General features: G+C 38.9%; 1 long non-coding RNA gene across 1 annotated transcript in view; it reads left to right on the forward strand.

Annotated features, from left to right (window-relative positions):
- The first annotated feature begins 17,372 nt into the window (after nucleotides 1–17,372).
- Nucleotides 17,373–24,078, forward strand: part of LOC110213632 (uncharacterized) — a 94,768-nt gene continuing 88,062 nt past the window's right edge. The window contains exon 1 of the long non-coding RNA XR_013485691.1: nucleotides 17,373–17,486. This is a non-coding gene — a long non-coding RNA (uncharacterized LOC110213632). The remainder of the gene's footprint in view (nucleotides 17,487–24,078) is intronic.

A 24,078-nucleotide genomic window follows, 5' to 3' on the forward strand; every position in this document is an offset into this window, starting at 1 on the left:
GAATCAAAAGTGGAATCTATGTTTCTTGATTCCTAATAAGGTATATTTTTCACTATGCCATGCTGTCTCAAATGTTTTAACTGATTAAAGATGACCCTTGAAATATCATTTATACAATCAATTTATTTAGCAAACCATGTCATATCTTGAGAATGAATTGGAGTGGAGAGAAACTTAAAGCAGGGCAACAATTAGAAGGTAATTGTGAGAATCTAAGGGAGGAGAAATGAGGGTCTGACCTAGGACCTGACACTTTCCTACCCAAAAACCTTCAGTGGTTGCCTATTTCCTATAAAATAAGAATCAGATATCTTAGCTTTATAAACCCTATGTGACAATTGAAATATTCCCCCATCTGTTCTCATTCCCTTCTGTTTCTGTGTATTTCTATAAATTGTCCCCCATGCATGGAATGATACCTATTAAAATCCCTCTCTTTCTTCAAAGGCCAGCTGAGGTGTCACCTCTGTCATGAAGACTTCTTTGATTCTCCCACTGGAAAACCTCTCCCTTACCAAAATTCTTTCAGGATCTTGAGTAGACCTACTTTACCTATATTACATAGAATAATGCTTATTAATTAATAAAAACAATAATATACAATCATGTACTGAAATATTTATATCAAGAACACCAGCCTTGTGAGGTTGGTATTTGTATTGGAATCTTGTTCTCTCATTAGACTCTCGACTCCTTGAGAACAAGTGTTGTTTCTCATTTTTTCATTTCGTGGCAGTTAATTAATAATCTTCCAATTAGCTGTAATGACTGGAAAGACTGTGTGTTGTACAGAGAAAATAAACTAAGAGAACTTCTTTCCTGAGACACTAAGGGAGATAATTTATCTTTGAGAAAGAGTGAAAAGACATTGACAGAACTGAGTTGACCCCAATTTAGAGAAGGTATTCTGAAAAGAGTCTGTTTTTTAATTCTGAATTAACAAACACCAAATAAAATGGACATTGATATATGTGTATATGTACGTGCTTACATACATGCACATGTGTGTATATGTATGCATATGTATATATGTATTCATATAAGTGTGTTGTATGTGTATACATGCATGTATGTATCCACAAATGTATGTGTGCATATACATTTATACACACAGAGAAAAGGGGGATTTCATATGAAACTACAGATTTCTATTATGTGCAGCATGCTTTTCTATAATAAATTCCTCATGTCACTTTCAAAGCTATTCCACTTCACTAATTCTTTCTGGCCTCTGTATATTTTTTTAAAGGTACTTTAATGGCCCTCTTTTATTCTTTTTCTCAAGAGAATTCTAGAGAGACTGAGCATTCTCTTGAGAGAACTGAATGGTGGGACTGTGTTTCCATAGTTGTGGAGATCAGCAATTGCAAGTGATGGTTGGAGTTGATACTGGCTGTGATTTTTCTCTTTGGGATTCATTGCTTAAACATATAAGTTCCTCCCACCTTAATGCTGGAGTTTCTCTTTAACTGTTGTTCTTTGTCTTTTCTGGAGGAGCTGAAGAGGTGTTTCTTATAGGACACCTGCAATTAATTCTTTTACAGTTAACTGTAGTTAATGTGGAGGCAGTTGTGTGGTTCAGTGGATAGAGTGCTAGGTCTGGAGTCAGGAAGACCTGAGTTCAAATGTGGCCTCAGACACTTACTAGCTGTGTGACCCTGTTTGCCTTAATCCAATGGAAAAGGAAATGACAGACCACTCTTGTATCTTTACCAAGAAAACCCCACAGACCACATGGTCCATGAAGTCACAAAGATATAAGTATGGCTGAACAACAGCATAGTTAATGTAGGAGGAACTAGAATCATAGAGTCCTGGAGTGAGAAAATACATTATAGTTACAGCTAATCTGATGCCTTCATTTTCCAGATAAATAAATTGAGGCTCTGTGAAATTGTCTCTTTTTAAGTTCACCTAGGTAGTTGGTGGCAGAAGTAGCTTAAAACCCTATCTCCTAACATTGTGTTCAATGCTTCTTTCCCACAAATCCCACTATCTATATCCCACTATCCTACAAAGTTATGACTGATTCTTTGTCACATAAGAATTTCTGCCTTGCTGTTTTTTTTAGTTTTATCTAATATACATTTGTTATACATGTGTATATATGTATATGTATTTATATATGTGTACATATAGCATAATTAGGCATCCCAGATTTCACTAGGGGAATTCCTTTACTGGAGGATTATTAATCATATGATAGTAACTTGTTAAATATCATAGATCATAGTTTTAATGGGAGAAGGGAATTTAGGAGTCATTTAGTTCAACCCCTTAATTTTGTAGAGGAAGAATGAGGGCCCAAAGAGGTTAAGTAATTTTCTCAAAATAATACAAGTAGTAAGTAGGAGTCCAAATTTGAACCCATTTTTTCTGACTCGAAAAATAGCCTCTTATCCATGCTGCCTCCCAATTTCAGCTCATTCATCTAATTCTATACTGTGTAGCTTTGGTCTTGAGGATTCTGGTATTTGAGAATGACCTACATTTTAAAACATTCCTCAGCCTTTCACCTAGAGAGTCAATTCTTGCAGCTCATCTCGAGGATAAAGCAAATGACCTAGAGTTCAGGGGTTAAATGCTACCCTAATTGTTTGACATATTTCAAACAAAGCCTAGCAGGAAATCATCTCTAATCTCTTGATTGGTTAATTTCTGGGTTTAGAATACATTTCTAAATGAAGAATCCTGAGGGAATAAGAACCTATAGTAACCAGGATGCAGGAAGATTTGTGTTTCTATTTCTCATTCTAGCAGAAACTTTTTGGAAAAATCTCTATGCCTCCTTTACTCAATCAGTATTCCTACTTTCCCTTTCATTTCTAGTTGTCATTGAGAATAACAATGCTGTCCCACATCATTAGTCAATCAATCAAACAAGGCATATTTTAGGACTACTAACTTTGCACTCTGAAATCCCATATGTGTGGAACACAAGAGAAATAGGAGGCTGTTGCTGTTCTTAAAGTGTTTCTATCTATTTTGAGACTCAATTCTTAACTCACTAAACTATTAAAGAACAAGGCAGTTTATAGTTAAGTGCTAAATTGCATGGTGAAGGTAATGGCTGCAATAGTAACTCTTAGGAGCTGAGTAGCATAAATGGGGATGATTGCAAGATGTTCCATTAGGAGCTAATAGAAAGGTTTTCTTTCTGCTTCCTTCCAAGGCCAACTTATATTTTTATTTATAGCCTCATAAAATCATAAAATTTCCAGCTAGAAATGTTGGAGGTTCTTACACTCAGAGTTGAAAGGGACCTGAGGGGTCATCTAATAAAACTGCTTCATTTTACAGATAAAAAACAAGGCTGAGAACAATGAAAGTGACCTTGCTCAAGGGAATTCAAGTAGAAGGGACCTTTGAGGTCATCTACTTCAACAGTCTCATTTTACAGACAGGGAAATTGAGGCCCATAGATAATAAGTGACTTCCCCAAGGTTATAAAATTAGTATCAGAACTATCAACAAATCACAATATTTATTGGTTTTCTACTATAACTAAAGCATTGTGCTGAGCATGAGGCAGTATAGAATAATGGATATGGTATAGGAAGACTTCAGTTCCTATCTTACCTCTGACACTTCTGAATCCTGGGGATTTATGGGCCAATCACAACTTTCTGACCTTTAGATTCTTCATTTGTAAAATGGGAAATCACAATACCCGTAGTGCCTAGCCCACAGGGTTACTGTGAGGCTGAAGTGAAACAAGGCAGAGTGCTTTGCAAACGTTAAAGATCTATATAAAATTCAACTGTATTAGGCCTTAAAGGGCATGCAAAGATCTACATAGTTCTTGCCTGAGCTTATAGTCTCTTGTGAGGAAAATAAAATGTTCACTAATTATGAAAATAAAATGAATCATGTGATAAGCACTAGTTCCTTAAGACACTGTCTAATTAACTGATGAATTCATCTCACTCCATCTTTCACACCTTCAACACACAGCACAGACTATTCAGGAGGGTGGGTTGAAGGATAAGGATTCAATAGATAAATTATACACCTTGGTAATTGCAAAGGCTCTGTCAGCAGTAAGGTACCTATAATCCTACCAAGCACATTTAAGCCATTTGAAATCATTTTTTAAAAGCCATTTTAAATCAGTTTAAGCCATTTTCCTTACCTCTGTGTTATACAACAAGTTTTGTTTTGTTTTTATACATTTAGAGAAGACCAGAGTAATACCCTGTCACAATAACTATATCATTTTAAGCCTAGGGACCATATAAATAGCCCCTAGGGTCCACATAGTTATTTTCTCTGTGACTTTAGAGGGTTTATTTTAGACGTAAAGTTTTTAAGTTCAATCACTATTAAGCCCACAGTTAGTAAAATTCCTAACATTAGACACAGGTTGGGCTTTTTGCTTAAATTTACACTTATAGCTATCTCCAGTTCACCTCTCGCCTCTTTGTGGTTGAAGCAAAATTCAGGTTATTTGAAACATTTGTACAACAAAACATATTTTAGTGTCTTTGAATAGATGGGTGGGTGCTTTCCCTTGGGGAAAGAAAGAAGTTGGGAAACTTCTTCCTCCATTAGGTGAGTATAGTATATTTCTGGCACCAGCTAGGTCTTATTCTCTGAGATGTCTGCAGAGCTGATGGCCTGCCCTCCTTAATATCTCCCTTCCTCCCGCACCTGAGCCCTACAAATAATTTCGAAGTGTATTAAAAAAATAAATAGAAAGCATGGGGGTGAGGGGGAGTGAAATTGGGAGGGGGAAGCTTCAGGAAATGTCTTGTGTTGAAGGTGGTACCTGAGTTTCATGCACTGAAAGAAACCAGGATTCCAAAAGGCAGAGGGGAGAGCAAGACTCTCAGACATGGGAATCAATTTGTGGCAAAATATGGAGTCAGGAGATGGAGAAGGAATATCCTGTACAGAGAAGAACGTAGAGGCAAGGTTCATTGGAACTCTAGAAGGCATGGAAGGGAGAAACATGGGAAAAGACCACAAAGATGATTTGGAGCCAGTCTATCACTCCTGCTTCCAGACAGGATTATATTCAAACCACTCTATTAAGATAAAGCGAGCAGATAGAGTGCCTGGCCTGAAGTCAGGAAGATTCATCTTCCTGAGTTCAAATCTGGCCTCAGACACTTACTAGCTGTGTGATGCTGGGCAAGTCATTTAACCCTGTTTGCCTCAGTTTCCTCATCTATAAAATGAGTTAGAGAAGTACATAGGAAACCACTCTAGTATCTCTGCCAAGAAAACCCCAAATGGAGTCATGAAGAGTTGGGATATGACTGAAACAACTAAACAACAAAAGCATTGAGATAACTGCCTACCTGATCCTTAAAAATAAAAAAAAATAATTCCACACTTCCCTAAAGTACATATTTTCTTTATATCATTCAGTACATCCAGTTACAAAGAAATACAGTAAAGCTCTCATCAATAATATATCAAATGACAGATGAGGAAGGTCTAGAAACAAAATCTAGAGTTCACTTCAGGATTCTAAGGGAGACATCTTGAAAATAGTCACTTGGTCATGTACCATTAGTAAACAGCAACTTGCAGCAAACCAGGGAGAAAAGGACTGGGCTTGAGATTTCACTGATACAAGACAGCATGTTCTATGTAACGTATGCTCTTAGAGAGTTGTCTACAGTATTGAGAAGTTAAGGCCCAACGTCATAAGCCCAACATGTGTCAGAAGCAAGACTTCAGTGTTGGTCTTCCAGGTTCTGAAACCAGCTCTCTATCCACTAAGCCACCTTGCCTCTCTAGACAATCAATAAAAGCTAATAATGCAATTTACCTCCCTCTACTTCTCTATTTCTGTGGGAGCAGATGAAAAGATCAAGGTTGTGTAACTGGAAAGGACCATATAGACCATCAGCTTCAACCTTCTCATTTTACAGATGAGGAAACTAAGGCACAGGAGGTTAACTGACTTGCTCAGGGTCACAGACATAGGCAGCTGGTTTTCTTAATTCCAAAGCCAGGTCTATATCCACTATGCCATGCTGCTTCTCCTGATAAACTATAAAGTATATTGATTTATTCATTTTCTTTTTTCTTTCAAAAAATTCTTAAAAAATGGAAGTAGGAAAAGTAATAACATTCTGTAGAATGAGTAGGGTTTTTTTGTGTGTGTGTTTTTAAAATTTTGCCCTTAGGTTCTAGGTTAAAATCTAACCTGAGACAGCAATGCTGTTTTCAAACAAGAGAAGTAGTCTTTTGCTATGATAAAGATGATTAATGATATCCAAACCTATTCTAATAGGAGCTAATAGAGGGAGGGTGCCTGCTTTCTTCCTAGGATAATAGGTCTTCACAATCAGGGGCGGTAGAAGTCAGTGTGTGTGTGTGTGTGTGTGTGTGTGTGTGTGTGTGTGTGTGTGTGTGTGTATCTGTCACAAAGGAAGGGCAGGTGATAGTTATCTATTTGGTATCATCTATGATCAACCTCTGTTCTTTATTTCCATATCAAAAGAACCTAGTTTTATACCCAGGAAAACAGATACTTCCTTCCTAGAAACTGCCATCCTCAGCCATTGCCTCAGTGTTGAAAAAGAGCTTTATTATTATTATTATTATTATTATTTTTTTTTTACTAAAAGCCATTCTGAAAAGCATGACTTCATCTCAGATGCTCCTCACCCACAGGCTTGCTTTCTCAGTAGACATTATCTCCCCAGTCACAGTATCAGATAAAGACAGATTGTCTTAAGGTTTATGATGGGAAGCAGAAGTGAAAGCTGAAAACAAAAGTTCCTGAGTCCCATACATCATATCCCTTGGGTGATCTCTGGTGAGCCAATCCAGAGCTCCTCTGATGAATGCAGGAAGAAAAACAAAAGCATAGAAATGGACCTTCTTAATAAAGTCCTAGGAGGTGACTTAGCTTAGCTCTTGGGGGCAAAGAGGAATGTTGTTGTTTATTTGCTTATAGGAATGGGCTTAAAAATAGAGAGCCAACAGCAGTAGAGGTTCTATAATCATATGGCTTTTTTTCCCCTGGTTTTTCTACAGGTCAGCGGCACCATAAAATCTATGCTATGTTATTTAAAGTAGATCAGGTCATCTGAAACCTTCTCTAGGTAAATGAAGAAGAAAAGAATGTATCATTTCTCCCTCTGCAAGTCTGATGGTCACAGATTTTTGGTAACTATCATTCCAACTCAACATACAAACCTGAGGATGCAGAAGTAGAATTTGCTGAATTTTTGTTTTCCCAGCAAAGAAGCACTAAGAGAAGAAATCAGCAAAAGGAATAGGATATTGCAAGGGCCTTGTCATTTAGTCAGTCAACAAGCATTTATTTATGCTGACTGTGGGCCAAGGAGAGCTGGGAAAGACAAAGAATTTCCTTCTTCATAGACCAGGGAAAGTGGAGCTCTGTACATAAAAGTCCTAGAAACTAGTTTATGTTTTTAAAATTGCATCCTCTTGTAGTATCAAGAAAATGAAACAGTCACCAAGCATTTATTAAGCGTCTATTGCATCTCTGCCAATCAATAAAAAAAAAAATTTATTAATGCACTGGACAGGGTGTGTGTGCTAGGGTGTGGATATACAAGGACAAAAATGCAAGGTTCCTCCCCCTTAAGGAGCTTGCTTATTTTCCGCTTCGTTACTGTTCCAAATCAGGGTGACTAAAAGTGTGAAATTGGAGAGAAAGAGCAAAGGATAAGGCATTTTACAGGTTGTGATCATTGGCCTAAACAAAGGTGAACAGGAGGGTCTTGGATGACATTTTGAGCTATTAAAACACAAGGAAACTGAGTGATGAGAACCACCAGGGTCACATTTAGGATGGGTTCCCATTAGGAACTTTAGCACGAAAGAGTCCAGTGTTGAGTGTGTGTGTGTGTGTGTGTGTGTGAGAGTGAGTGAGAGAGAGAGAGAGAGAGAGAGAGAGAGAGAGAGAGAGAGAGGTTTTTTTGTAGCTACATTTACAAATCGGAAAGGATTTGGAGCAGCCACTGTCTGGTATTCTGAGAATTTAAGGGGTAGGGAGAGGAGGGGGAGAAATGCACCTGACTTTAGAGACAATCCCATGCTTTCTTTGGCAGAGGACAAAGTACTTCTTAGAGATAGTATCCCACTAAGAGCTGTGAAATCACCCTGGGGTGGAATTCCAACATCCTCTTCATCTTTCAGATAAGATAACAGTCTAGGAGAAGTTCAGGCAATTTCCCAGTGGGGAACAAAGGGGAACTCCTGGTCTCCCCACTAACTTCCAAAATTCCACCCATGATGTAGCCTGTTCAAAGCAAAGGGTATGTTGTTTCATGACTTCCATCCCATCCTGAGCCTTATTCCTCTTTACTTTAGGTGTTAATTGTGTATCTTTCACCATAACTTCTGAACTAAATGCTCATGACAAGACCACTATGGCAATTTTGAGGTAATGAAAACCTAGTAAGCAGACCTAAGAGGGCACTATTTCAACAGAGGAGAAAGAAGCCTGAGACAGTCTTGTGACAAGTGTTCTTTGCTCCTGTAAGGAGGTAGATCACCTTTTAAGTAACCCAGGGTAGGCAGATAAACCCTTAGAATGTTTCTTTGTTTTCTATAGTAAAGATTTGTTTGATAACAGTGCTATTTGATGTAGATAGACACCTAAACCCTTTTCTCTCCACTTCCAGGGCCAGGGGAGCCGGTGTAATCTCCAAAAGATTCCAGGACTCTTAGGCAACTCTATGTTGCTCTTCAGAAGTATAAGGTCTCATCACCATGACTGCTTACAAATGTAACCCAAGATTTTTGGTTTGAATTCTGGTTCTGAATTCTGTTTAGCCCCAAAGGAGGTAAAAGGGAAGGGGTGGGGCTGGAGTCATGTGTATGCTGCAATTATTTTCTTTGAAACTTGTCTGCTGGCTGAAAAAGCATAGGATTATAGAACTTTGGAGTTGGAAAAGATAGAAAGATTGTATAGCCAGGTCCCTTCATCTGAGAGATGAAGAAATTGGGACCCAAAGAGATGGAATAAGTTGTTGAAGGCCACAGAGCTAGTTAGTGGAAGAATCAGAACAAGAACCCAGGTCTTGACTCCTTGTTTGAAGGGGAGTAGGGGAGTGTCTTTTCCATACCCTATGGTGCATTGGGATACTTCTTTGCCGAAGTTGGTTTGATTGGTTTTTTTTTGTTTGTTCAATTTTTGAGGCAATCGGGGGTTAAGTGACTTACCCAGGGCCACATAGTAAGTCTCTGAGGCTAGATTTGAACTCAGGTCCTCCCGACTCCTGGACTGTGCCATATCTAGCACCACCTAGCTTCCCCTCTTTGTCCAAGCTGGGAAGCAGTTCCTCCCAGGTAGAAGATGATTGGGAAGCACTGGTTGGAAGAGGGCATATTGACATACATAAAGGGAAAATGAGCATCTTTTCCTCAGGAGTTGTCACTATTTAGTAGGTGTGCCTACAACATTTAATTCCTGCTGAATTCCTACTCACCCTTTACAGCTTAACTCAATGCTAACTTTTCCAGGAAGTATGCCCTGGTCCTTGTGGGTGGTAATTACTTTTCCTTCATAGTCCTCACATAGCACCTTGTTCAAACCTCTGGGATTCAACCATCACAAAAGGAGCCATAGCATAGTAGAGGGAGCTCTGGACCTCAAGTCAAGAGGATCTGGGTTCAAATCATGCTTCTGAGTTTTGCTATCTGTGTGATCCCAGGAAAATCAACTCTCTTAGTCTTGGTTTATCAGTTTAAAATGAAGATGATACCGTACTTCACCACCACATAATTGTTGACCCTGTTTTTTCAGCCCCAAAATTGGTTTATAACCTTTCATCTCATAATCATTGCATGATATAATTCTGTTTGTCACACTGCTTAAAAGGTAAACAGAGCAACAATGTATTCACCAGTGGCATATGGATACACATTTATCTATCTCTCTGCAAGCCTCAAGCCTAGAATTCTCAGGCCACAAGCATTATCAGTATTCAATTGTTACATATATTCACAAGTATTCTGTGCATCTTAATCTTGCACCAGGCAGCTCTATAATAAATGATTTTTAAGTAATACCAGCACATTTTTAAAAGCTTCACATAATGGTCACACTCCACCTTTTTGCAAAAAATTTGTCATGAAATCTGCAACAATTATGCTGTGAAATACGGACTACATTGGGTTATTGGGAGGCTCAAATAAGAAAATGAATATAAAGTACTCTGTAGATGTCTGTTATTATTTACCATCGTTTATGTATCATACTCCCCACTATTGTGTAAGCTCAGTAAGGGAGCAATGTCTTATCTGCGTCTCACCCACTGTTCTACACAGTTGGAACTTAATAAGTGACTATTGAAATTATAGTTGAATTGCCTCTTGATTTGAAATTATTTGAGTAAATAATGGGGACATATGGTTGTGAAGAAACTGCTATAAATTTTTTTAAAAGCTGTTCTATTTCAGTATCATAAATTTCACTACAGGTGGAAGGTGTCTTAGGCAGTCTCTAGACCAGGGGTTCTTAATCTTTTTTTGTGTTGTGGATTTCTTTGGAAGTCTGGTGAAATCTATGGACTCCTCAAAGTCATGTTTTTAAATGCATAAGATTACAAAAGAAACCATTTATATTGATATGCTTTTATAAAAATAATAAATGTATGGACCCCAGGTTAAGATCGCTTGATATTAGTCCAAACATATCACTTAATAGATGAAGAAACTGATTCCTGCCAAAGCCGACTGACTGGCAGAAGGTAACAAAATGGTAGAACTTATGCCAGAGTCCACCCAGGTTTCATGATTTTCAGGCCAGAATACTTTTTCTCCTATACTCTGCCATCTTCCAAAAGTTCAAGGTTAGGTTAGAAGTGAGATTAAGACCCATGCCTCTAAACCTTAGGTCAAGAGGCAGCTAGCAGGGTGGCATAGTGCTAGATGTGGAGTCAAGAAGATCTAAATTCCAATTTTCCCTCCGATACTTGTGTGATCCTAGGTAAGTCATTGAATCTTTCTCTTCCTCAGTTTCCTCTTCTGTAAAATAAGGTGGTTAGACATGATGATCTCTAAGGTCCCAGCTCTAAATCTGTGGGCCTTTAAGATTTGGCCTGAACTTGGTGCCTTGGGATATTTCATTTAAAAAAAATATTCAGAAAGCAATAGTTTGGTCACTTAAAAAACCTCTGTCAAAAAGTCGGTCTGAGAGCAACTTCTATGGCTCCTGATTCAGTGAAGCTAACTTGTGCCAGGTGCAATTAGGCATTGATCAAGGTTGAGTGCAGACTGAGAGGTGACTTAGCCAGCAGGTAGTTACAGAGGCGTGATTGACATAGTAACTGCTCTGGCTAGAATGGGATCATTAGGTCCTTTCCAGCTTTATATTTATAAACTTGGGATCATGAGGGAAGGGCAACTAGGTGGTACAATGGATAGAGCACTGTGCCTGGAGTCAGGAAGACTCATCTTCCTGACTTCAAATCTGACCTCAGACACTTAGTAACTGCATGACCCTGGAAAAGTTACTTAACCTGTTTGCCTCAGTTTCCTCATCTGTAAAATGAGCTAGAGAAGGAAATGGCAAATCACTCCTGTATCTTTGCCAAGAAAACCCCAAAAAGACTCACAAAGAGTGAGATACAACTGAAAATGACTAAACAACGGCAATGATCTTGGGAAGTCATGTTACATTTCTACCCTAATGCTCTCTCCTCCCCTTCTCTCTTTTCTTTTCTCCATTCCATCCACCTTGACCAACAAAAAGTGGGAGGGAGGGAGGGAAAGAAGGAGAGAGAGAGAGAGAGAGAGAGAGAGAGAGAGAGAGAGAGAGAGAGAGAGAGAGAGAGAGAGAGAGAGAGAGATTAGAGTATTGGGCAATAATTAATGCTTGTTCGCTGATAAACTGGAAACTAGTTAAGGGTTAAAGCTTTCAGGATCTTTTTTGTTTCTGTTGTTGTGAAAGCTGCTTTTCTTCTAGAGGCAACTAGTGCTAGAACTGGAGTAAGGAAGATCGGAGTTCAAATGGGACTTTAGGCACTTACCAGTTGTGTGACCCTGGGCAAGTCACTTAACCCTGTTTGCCTCAGTTGCCCTTTTTTAAAAATAGGGATAATAGCACCTACTTTAGATGAGTTGTTGTGATGATCAAATGAGATAATCTATGTAAAATGCTATGGAAATTCTAGCTATTATTTCTTAGGAAGGACAATCAGAGTTGACAACTGAAGTTTAGCATGTAACTTGTCTTTAAACCTTGTTCAGTGTCCAACATAAGACAAAGAAAGTTAGAGCTGGAAAGTACTTCTGAGGTCATCTCATTCACCCACTTCATTTTACAGAAGAGGAAGCCAAGGCCCAAAGTGGGGACTTGACTTATACTATATATAAGTAAAAATTAGAGTTTAATAACAACCCTGGTGGAGTTTGCAGTGTGTTTTTTTTCCAGTATGGGAAAAGTGTATGTAAGTATGTGACTACACAGTTCTGTTTCATTTAAGAAGCACAAAGACATATCTTTTTTTTTTAGAGTAACATTTTTTACTCTCATCACCACAATTAGGGCCCATTGTCAAAGGTGTACTTTTCTGGGGAAAGGAAATGATAATGTAATTCAGGTTTTGCTACCTTGACTCAGCTCATCAGAAAATCTCCTACTGAGGAGTAATAAACCATCTGTCTACCATAGAGCCTTGGTTTAGTATGGTTTTCTGTTGGTTCACTTCTAGATCAGTACAGAACAGATGAGTGAGATAACTCCACACAGCTCTCTTCACTCAATACTTTACCTTCCAGTAAAGACACTTCCAGGAATGAGCAGGAAGTGATTCACTTAATTCAGTTCAAGAATTAGCTAAAAACCTGCTAAATGTTAGGCATGGCAGTAGGTATGGAGAATACAAAGACAAAAAAAAAAATGAAAGATTTTGCCTTCAAAGATCTTGAATTCTACAGGGAGAAATACCATGTATAAAAATAAATACAAAGTATAAGTAAAACAATCCAAACTAACTTCATGAGGGAGAAAATGCTAATTAACTCATAGTGTCCTTGCAGAGGAGATAGTATGTCTGTGCTATTTTGAAGGAAGCTAGGAATTCCATGATTTGGAGATGAGGAGGGTCCTTTTACTTACTGACTCTCGTGAATCCTAATGCTAGGTTTGATGCCAGTGGGACATTTGGGTCATAGAAATATAACAAGGCCACCTAAACCCCCAATAACCATGATCCTGTTATACCTAAGGATTCTGGTACCTATGGTACCATGAAAAAAGAATAAACGTGATATTATTGGAAGATATTGATTTAAGTCTTAGTTCTGACATTTACCATTACTTATTACTGACAATTACATTTTTGGCTATGGGAAATTTACTTAATTTCTCTGAGTTGTGTACTTATCCAAAAATCAATGATGATGATACAAGAGGAGAAGAAAAGGAAGAGGAAGAAAGGGAGGAGAGGAGGAGGAGAAAGAGAGAAGGAAGGAGGAAGAGCAAGAAGAAAATTAAGAAGAACAGGAACAAGGAAGAGAAGGAGGAGGATGAAGAAGACGAAGTAGAAGAATAAGGAGGAGGATGAGGAGGAAGAAAAAGAAGAAAGAAAGAAAAGAAGAAGAATCCTGTGTACCTTACAGCATTGTTATAACGAAAGCATTTTAGAAAGACTATCAGTGTGACTTATTATTACTAAAGGACACAGAGGACAGGAATCTTCTCTTCCATGTCTGCAGTATCCCATATCCTATCTCAAACCCAGGTCTAGCAGATTTTTATTGCTTCCTCTCCTTTTTCTTACTGTCCTCCAATAAAGACCCACCCAGAAACATAAAACAGTTGTTCTTACATCTTCCCACTCCCCAAAATGTAGCATCAATTTAACAGATAAAGATAGACTAGAAGTTTGAAAGCCAGGCTGCTGAGACTGAAGTCTTGAGCATGTTAAAATTGTGCTGCACATATAACTGTTAATGAAAAAAAAAACATATGTGAAAGCTAGCGTGAGGTAAGACAGTAAGATACCAGAGAAATTGTACTGTGACTAAAAGAAACCAGGCTACAGGCAAGAACAAAGTTTTAAAAATTAGAACAAGAACCATATCCAGCCCCTCCTTTCTGCTTGCACTGCGGTCACCTGAGTCCAGGCCTTTCTCTTCTCTCACCTTGACTATTGTAGTAGACTCTAATTTGTCTTCTTATGTCTGGTCTATAATCCACTTCTTATGTTCTTTCCTGAGTAATCTTAATATCACAAATCACAGACTTAGAGTTGGAAGAAGGGACCTTATACACAAAGCATCTATCTGATCTCTCATTTTTCAGATGAGGAAACTTAGGCCTAGAGCAGTTAAACGACTTCAAAGAATCATAGATTAAGAGCTGGAAGGCATTTCATCTGCCATCTTGTCCAACCAACCCCCTAATTCTGCAGATGGTCTAGAGAGGTGAGGTAACCTACCCAAGGTTACAAGGCTGTAAATGTCAAAGACAGGATTTGAACCCAAACCTCTGATCTACATGGATCTATGATAGATCTATAAATCCATAGCCCCATGCATTCATCTACATAGACTATTAGCTCACAAGTCATATAGTCCAGTATGATCATTTTACAAATGAGTAAACTGATTTATAAAATGATGGAGTGACTTGCCCAAGGTTCTGAAGGCAATAAGTATAAAGATTTGAACCCAAGCCTCCTAATACATTGCTCTAATGATGTCACTCCTGTACTTAAAACCTCAGTGGCTCCCTATTACCCATGAGATAAAATATGAATTTCTGAGCCTGTCTTTCAGAATCTTATCTTCTACTTCTCCCCTTTGTGTACACTAAATTACAGACAAATCAGACTATTCTCCCTCCTTGTCTTCACCCTAGCTGTCTCTTGCATCCTCAGAGTGATTGATGTTGGGTTTGTTTTTTTCAATCTTTCCTAAAGGCTACAATTGATTAACTCATGTCTGCAAAGTATTGTTTGCCATCTTTTACAGGTCAAAGGTTCTGAGAGTAGTGAGACTTGCCTGTGAGATAGATGCCCAAGGGGGACAGTTCAAATATGCCATGGCCTTGTATCTCATTAATACACTATGAGCTGATACCTACTTGGTGGTGGACAGGGATTGATGGAAATAATTTATAGTGGAAAAACTCATTCTGGGAAGTTTGAGGTCCCTAAAAGGAGAGAAATCTGAAGCCTACTACTTGTTCCCTGGCCCATCTAGTTTAGGGCTTAGCCATTCATTCCTCACTAAAGATACTGATACTGTTAGCTTCTCCAGTTATTCTCCAATTATCCCAATTATGGTCAGTTTAAGCCATTTCTAGGCTAGGAGTGAGGAAGCAGGAAGGAAAAAAGGGAAAGAAAAAAGAAATTCACACAATAACTTTATTATCTATTTAAAAGGAATAGCAAGTTGTACATAATAGATTTGTAGTTTCATGCACAATCGTCTTTTTTATTGTACAGTTATGAAAATGCTTGTTTTATTCCATAAATTAAAAATAAATAGAAAAAATACCTTTAAAATTTTTAGATGTTTATGTTTTTGGTTTTTACATTACTTTCATATCCCTCCTTATCTATTCATTGCCCTCCTTTTCCCAGTGAACCATCTCTTGTGACAAATTATAAAAAAGAAAGAGGGGGAAAAAGCAATTCAGCAAAATTAATCAATACATCAACCAAATCTCTCAGGATATACAATGTTCCATATATATGTAATTCCCCATCTCTACAACAATGCATTTTCTTATCTCTTCTCCAGGATTAAGGTTTGTTATTGGAATATAAGAATATAAGACAGTATTCCATTTCTTTTTTTTTCTTTCCATTTACATCCTTATAGTCATTCTGTATATCATTTTCCAGGTTCTGCTAATTTCATTTTGCACCTGTTCGTATAAGTCTTCCTGTATTTTCTCTGAATGCTTCATATTCACTGTTTTTTATAACACAGTATAACACAGTTTTTTATAACACAGTATATTCAAGTACCATAATTTATTCAGCCATTCTCCTCTCTAAGTTTATGATAGGCTCAAAGGGAATAGGAAAAAGGATATCAGTGGCCATGTCTATCTACACATTTTAAGAAGAAAATGCATTTAATCCTATTTTCAGGGGATGAATAGGACAAAATTGTTCCCCATAAACAGAGTTCTTTCTATCGTTGCCTTATCAAAACCTACTCTCAGAAAAGGATCTGAAAGTCATTTACATCGACTGACAAATTCATTCATGTTTCCTGAATACCTATGATGCACTAAATCCTGAGGAGTAATATTTGGTATTCTGTCTCCCACACCCTATCATATGAAATTGACCAAGTCTTAACATATATATATGTGTGTGTGTGTGTGTGTGTGTGTGTGTGTGTGTGTACAAATACATATATACATATATATACATACACACATACAGATAGATAGATAGATAGATAGATAGATAGATAGATAGATAGATAGATAGACAGATAGATAGATATCCTCATCCCTCCATTCACATGGCCACTACCCTAGGGTACCTCATCACCTTCACCTATTGTAATGGAAGTGACTTATGGCTTTGTTCCCAATCTCTCTAATCCATTCATAATCTTCCTGAGACACAGAATGAGCCATGACATTTTCCTGCTTAAACACCTTCACTGGCTCCCTATTGCTTCTAGGGTAATATATAGAAAGTTCTTATTCTGGTATAGGCACACAACCTGTCTCCAGTCTGCCTTTCCAGATTTATTTCCCATTACTTCTTCATGTACTGTCTATATTCTAGCCAAACTGGATGGTGAGCTGATTCCTTAAATTCACATGTAACCTTCTGATTTCATGTCCTCATAAAGGCCATCCCCGTACCTGAAATACATCCTTTTATCTCCGCAATTCATATCCCTTCAGAGCCTTCCTTACAAGTGAGGCTTGTAGTAACTTCCATTGTTGTATCTTTTCCCAATCCCCACCAGCTCAGGGGTCTGGCAGTCTGGTGAAGCCTGTGGACTCTTCTGAATAATGTTTTCATTTCTTTTTTGGGGGGGGAAGGCAATGGAGGTTAAGTGACTTTCTCAGGGTCATATAGCTAGTAAGTGTCTGAGGCTGGATTTGAACTCAGGTCCTCCTGACTCCAGGGCTGGTGCTCCACTTAGCTGCCCTCAGAGAATAATGTTTTAAAGTGCATAAAATAAAGTACATAAGATATCAAAGGAAGCCAATTATGTTGAAATACGGTTATTGAAATATTTTTTTTTAATTCATGAGCTCCTTAAAAGTGCTTCACAAACACCAGGTTAGGAATCCCTGTCCTGACTCAAAGTGTCCTCTGTTTCTAATTATGGACTTTCCAGTTGAGTAGCTTTTGGAGAGAGATAAGGAGACCTCACTAATGTTCTTGAGCTCACTCTACTTGCTGATCAGCCTGACCCTCCCATTGCAGCTTGCCCAATATGGAAAGTGTCCACTTTGATGAAAACAACAACAACAAAAACCCTGCAAATCCACAGTGTAGTCAGCTCTGTTCCTAGGAGACTCAGGCTTCCCATTCTAACGTGAATACTTCAGGCTGGAGGTAAGCATGAGGGTTGTGTGGGAAAGCATGCATGGAACCTGCTTGCATGATGTGTCTCTATCATCCTCTAAGTTACTTTTTGCACGAGCATTAAAGTCACCCATAGAGTGCCAGATGTAGGAGGAGAAAGAGGGAGAGAGAAACAGAGACAAAGACAGAGAATCAGAGCTCTGAATGGGACAGAGGAAGATTCCATATAAACACAAGTTTGGCTGTTTGTTGAACTGTTTATCTGGCCTCTGAAATGAAAAGCAATAACAAACAGGTTCTAATGCTAGTCTAGACGAGGTTTTGCAAGTTTACGGGTTGCTAATTGCACTAATAACTGCCTGAGAACAATTATACAGACACCACCAAACATTTATCTGTGGTGAATCCATTGTCCTATTAATAAACAGCCATGAGGTTATCTCTTTCTGGAAAAACCACTCGGGTTAGTTTCGTCCTCCAGGAGACTCAGGGTTGGTTTGTTCCCACACATTCATTATGTGGACTGAGGCAGCTGTGGCTGCACTAACTAGAGACCTTCCTCGTCTTCCTCTTCCTCCTCCCCTCAGATAGGATGAGAAAGAGAGCAGTGGGAAATGATGAGACTCCTGTTCCTAATTAAAGCCATTAGCTAGGAGCACCTCTGTCCAATCTGCCCGAGTGCCAATCATTTGTAAACAAATGGCCATGGTTTGCATGGTGGGAGTTCCTCTTCTTTCCCAGCTCCACTCCTTGCAAATTGACTTCTTAAATACCCTTCCTCAGGGAAGCAATTTATTTATAATCTCTCCATCAAAAGAAAAACCCGCAGAGGCAACTTTTCTCCCTAATCTAAGGCAGCTATCTCTTTCTCCCCTTCCCACCCAAACCCACTCTCTGGGTCCTTACTTTCATTTGCCTCCTTTTATCATGGAAAATCTCGAGGAGAGATTTTCCTCAAGAGTCTGTGCTGTCTTGCAATTCTACCCCTACATCCAAATCCTTTCACTTCTAGAACCTTTAGCTGTCTGTCAATCAAACTATTTTCTGGTCTTAGATCTGCTGAGTCAATTCAACACTGAGAGGAGGACCAAGGAGGCTGTGAAAGCTATTCATAGACAAATACTGCCTTGAAGGCCTGGAGAGGTTGCTCATGACGCAAATATGCATATGCTGTGTCCCAGGGAGGAGGCACTTACCTGAGATGAAGTGCATAAGATTAGAGATTTAAAGTTGGCAAGGGATTTGGGGATAATTTATTCCAACCTTATGGTTTTACACATGAGGAAACTGAGGCCCAGAGACATGAAGTGAATTTCCCAAGACCATGGAAAACCAGGATTCGAGCCTAGCCTAGGTCTTTCAATTCCAGACCAAGTACTTTTTCCATTCAAGAACATTTATTGAGCTTCCACTATGTACAAGGATTTATGGGTGCTAAATTCTGGGAACACAAAAGGTAAGACACAGTAGTTCCCTCAAAGAGATTATGATAACACTTCAGATGATGATAACTGACATTGTAGAAGCACTTTAAAGTTTGCAAAATCTTTCACATTCATTATCTCATTCAAGTCTGACAACAATGAAGGTGAGAAATGCAGATATTATCTGTTTTACAGCTGTGGAAACTGAGGTTCAGAGTGGTTCAATGACTCAATCCATAATGATACAGCTAAGTGAGTGTCAAGCATGGATTTTGAACTCAGGCTTTTGTGGCTGCTGCCTTCTTATATGGAAAAATAAGACAAGTACATACATAGCTATAGAACAAATTTCTGAATATCAAATTTATGACCATCTTCTATAGCCTAACTCTTGGGGTGATGGAGTCAGACAAGATTTGAAAGCATAGCCCAATTCAAAAGTGATCTCCTCTGTAAATCCTCCTCTTATCCCCTTCATTCTTCCCTCCTTGGTCATCACATAACTTATGACTTGCACTTCTTTTACGCTCTTATGCATTTTTGGGGGGGATTATAGGTATTAGATAGCTCTACTAAATGTTAAGCTCCATGGGGGCAAATCCATATCTAAACTTTATATCCCACACTTTTGGTGCCTTATAAATGTTTATTGGGTTTAATTGAATGGAATGTCCCAAACTGAACTCATCATCTCCTTTCTCCCTAAACCTTCCCCTCTGTCAAATGTCCCTATTTTTGATGAGGGGACAGTTATCCTTGTAGTCACTCAGGTGGCTTGATATAACCCCAAGAGTCATCTCTGACTCTTTCCTTATCTCCACCTTTCACATCTAATAAGCTCAGGACCTTACCTGCTCTGGCCTGGACTTGTAGATTTATCTGCTAAATGATCTTCCCATCTCTAGCATCTTGAGTCTCCAAATCAACCTCCACATAGCTGACAAAATGATCTATAGAAAAGATGCGACCATATGACTTTTCCTGATCAAAAACAACCAGTGGCTCCCTACTTCTAAGATTAAATGCTTACTCCATAGACAATGTCTTTTATATTCCTTTTGAGTCTCCTTCCTTACATCACACAGTGTTTGCTCCTGCCAAACTAAACAATCAAAGCTGTTCCTTGAACTCTGTTTTCTCCCACCTCTGTGCATTTGCACAGACCATCACACCATCACCGAAGTCTAGAATTCCTCACCTTTTCATCTTTGGTTGTTTTTTTGTTTTGTTTTGTTTTGTTTTTTAATTTTCCTTCAAGGGCATGCCTAGGTGCTACTTGCCTCAAGTAGCTTTCTGTGATTCCTCCAGATAAAAATGTTCTCTCCCTCTCCAAATATTCCCAAAGCATTTTCTTTGAATCTCTTCTTTGCTTGCATTATTCCATAGCTTTGTTCAGAATTTCAACCTGCACAACTTGGCTTTGACTACCTACTTTTCCAGACACATTGTACATTACTTCCCTTGTTATATTCTATGATCCCATCAAACTGACCTTCTGTTCATCCTGTCCATCTCTCATCTCCGTGCTTTTCACAGGCTTTCCCCTATGCTTGGAATGTGCTCCTTCTATACTTCTTCCTATTAGAATCCCTAGCTTTCTTCAAAACTCTGCCCAAATTCTATTTCCTACATGAGTCCATTCCTGATTTCCTGCAGCTACTACTACTTCCACCCTACATACACATATATACATACATATGTGTGTGTGTGTGTCTGTGTGTGTGTGAGTGAGTGTTCCCAGATAGACTATAAGTTTTATGAGGGCAAGAGTTGTTTCATTTTTATCTTTGAGTTTCCAGTGCCTACCATAGTGCTTGGCACATAGATGCACTAATACATGCTTGTGGATTGTTTAGATCATAATTCTCTGTGTATATGCCATATCACACCCAGTCCCCTAAGCTCTTTAGGCTGGGCCTGAAGTCAGGAAGACTTATTTTCACAGGTTCAGATCCAACCTCAGACATTTACTAGCTGTGTGATCCTGGGCAAGTCACTTAACCCTGTTTGCCGCAGTTTCCTCATCTGTAAAATGAGCTGGAGAAGGAAATGGCAAATCACCCCAATATCTTTGCCAGGAAAATCCCCCAAAATGGGATCATAAAGAGTTGGGCACAACTGAAGAAATGACTGAACTGAACCCCTCCACCTCCTATGCCTAGTATAAAACCTTATTTCAAGTGCTTTTATAAGTATCTATTGAATTGAATTGAACTTAATTGGAGAGGTCTTCAGTTTGGGGGAGGAGGTAGAGGAGGGGGAGATATTTCCAGCTGAGGTAATCAAGGGAGAAAGTAGCACCTGAGTTAAGCCTTGAAGAGGTTATTGATAAGCAGATGTGCTGGGAGGGTTCCTTTTAGTCATAGGAAACACTAGAAACAAAGTCACAGAAGCAAGAGAAACAAAAGGAAGATCCTTGGCCATGGCCATCCATAAGACAAAGTAAGACACATCATGGTCTTCCATCCTGTGCCCTTCCTCTTCTGAAAGGCAGCAGAAAAGGAGTCAAAGGACACTAAGAACTGTATAATTTTTATATGGTCAATGAACATTAGTTTAACTGTTGGTATAGAGTAGTAGTGCAAAGATTCTCATTCAACAACTAGTGGGTTGACATACTTTTGGAAGAATTAAATCACACCAATGGTAAGATTCAAAAATAAATAAATGAAGAGGTGAAGTAGTTATGTCATGAGAGCAAGAGTTAACCAATGGGTGACTCTTAAGCAGCATTGGTACCCGTGGATATGTAAAGGAAGAACCCTAGAACTTTGAGTCAATCCCCATGGAGAATTTATTGGAAAGAAGACATGGACAAGAGTCCCAGAGAATGAGAGCAAATATACACCATGGGAGGGAATACCCATTCTGGTGATCTCAGGCACATTGATGTATTGAATATAATCTCATTACCATGGTTTGAAGAACGCCATAGGATAGACCTCCAAAAGATGGGTCATTTATACTAGTATCTAGTATGTGTAGTGATCATTTCTTTGCCAATAGTGGGATTAAAAGGTTTGCCCTGCTGCAGAGGGTCCCTGGAGGTTGAGAAGCAGAATCTCCATGTAGAATCTCATGGAGCTTCTAATTTAGTGACTATAGAAAAGCAATTGCTTTGTTAGAACAAATTCTGGTCTTAAAGACTGTCTTCCAACAGTGGTATCACGTAAGCAGAAATCATAATCATGTGAGGTTCTATGAAAGATGTAAAAGAGATAACTTTGGCCACCAACTGGTTATTAATAACCGGGCACCATTTTTTCTGGGTGCTCTTGCTTTCACATAAAATTGGGCTGATTGCATCCCAGGATCATTGCAGAGCCTCCTATGTTCACTCAGAAAAGTTTGACCTAATTACACACACAGTGAAAACCAAATGGATCAAAAATATCTGTTATCCAGACTATGATATGCCATTATATGGAGAGTCAATAGGTAGTACATACTAGACATTGGTGATGTTATGTACAAATACACAGAGGGAGGGGGGTAAGTAGAGGTCAAAGGACAGCTTCATAGTGAAGTTTAGCATAATTAGGCAAAAGAGATGGGTTAGAATCAGATTTTTAGAGAGCACTAAACACCATTCTGAGGAGTTTGTATTTTATCCTATAAATAAGGAGCCACTGAAAGTGTTTTGGAGCAGGGAAGTCACTGGTCCATAAGTACATGTACTTGGATAGACCTTGCAGGTGAACTGTGAGTTGATCTTAAAATGGATCAAGAGGAAGTGAGCTGTTGGACTGTTTTGGGGAATTGTATGGTGTTTTTAGTGACCCCCAAACTTCTCCCTAGGAAAAAAGTGGGAACAAAAACAAGGCTCCATTTTTCAACATTAGTATATTTCTAGTGATATTGTACAATTGTGAATCACAGAATAAATGCTACAGCCTCTGAAGAAACAAAGTTGAAGGTCACCCAATGAGAGATGGTGGATGGGAAGTACGTGGTGGATGAGAAGAGATTGTGCCATATTACCAATAAAATATTGTGCAGGAGAACCAGCAGAAAGGATATCAACAGAGAGATGTATAACTGGAAAAGGAGGTACCTATCATATAATCAGAATAGCTGATGAAAAGCTCACTAGCTCGTTTCAATACCCATTCAATATCAAAACATCCTGAAGGAGGTCCCTAGCGCACTAGAAGGATATGAAAGATTTATGGCAGAACATGGATAAGAGTTATACAGGATGAAAAAGGTTGGAGGGGTTGAGATTTGTACCCTTGGGGGAGTTAGTACCCAGGCTGATAGGACCCCAGAGTCACTAAATATCAAAGGACCTTTTCTATTTTTATGCCAATTAGTGCAAATAGCCAGATGCCAGATAAACACAAGGAGATATGGTAGGCAGCTGCTCATGTGACATGATTTAAATGTCCCTGAAGTACAATCTTTCCCCAAAAACTCTCCTCCACTTTTCCCCAATCATGTTAGCACAATGCCTGAAACTCTCACCATTACAGTAATGCATTCCCTCCAGAAGACCCTATTGAAATTTATTCTATTAACTGAGAAAGCTAATGTGGTAAACTACTAGCACTTACTAATACATTATCACCAATTAGTTTATTAGATTAACTAAGCTAATAGAAAAAAATGGGAGATAAGATAACTGAATAGTTGGGGAGGGGCAGGGACATTGAAAGAGGGGATATTCCCAAAGGTCCAGATGGGGAAGAGTCAATGTGGCAGCCACCGTGGGGGTTAGATGGGTGGTAGGGATTGATAGCTTGAGGAGGAAGGAGTAAAAGAAAATAGAATGGTAAAGAACCTGGCAAACAAACTTTGATTACTTTATTATATTCCCCGGACTGGGATCCAACTCTTTACAATTCTAATTCTATTTTTGTAAAATTCTGTCAGTTTGGGCCAGGGAAACTCTTGGAAAATGACTCCCCAATTCTACTTGTTCAGAATCCCTTGGAGTCAGGACTAAGGTGAGGCTGAAGGCTAGGGCCAGGAAGCATTCCCCACTGAAGGGCTTCCTTTCTTCAGTCTTCCTTACCTAGACACCGGGGACCCTCCCCCTTTTCTTTTAGCAGGTTCTCTTAGCTTCTCTCCACTGCATCTTTCATCTCCCCAGTCCTAATCTGAATTCACAGTCAGGTCAGCCTGACCTAAAAAGCCATGCCCAAAGTCAATCCCAGCAAAGGACATTCCTTCTCTAGTGTTACAAAAATCATGAGAAT

This window comes from Phascolarctos cinereus, unplaced genomic scaffold, assembly GCF_003287225.1.
Source record: "Phascolarctos cinereus isolate Bilbo 61053 unplaced genomic scaffold, phaCin_HiC Scaffold_4;HRSCAF=312, whole genome shotgun sequence".
NCBI classification, from domain to species: Eukaryota; Metazoa; Chordata; class Mammalia; order Diprotodontia; family Phascolarctidae; genus Phascolarctos; species Phascolarctos cinereus.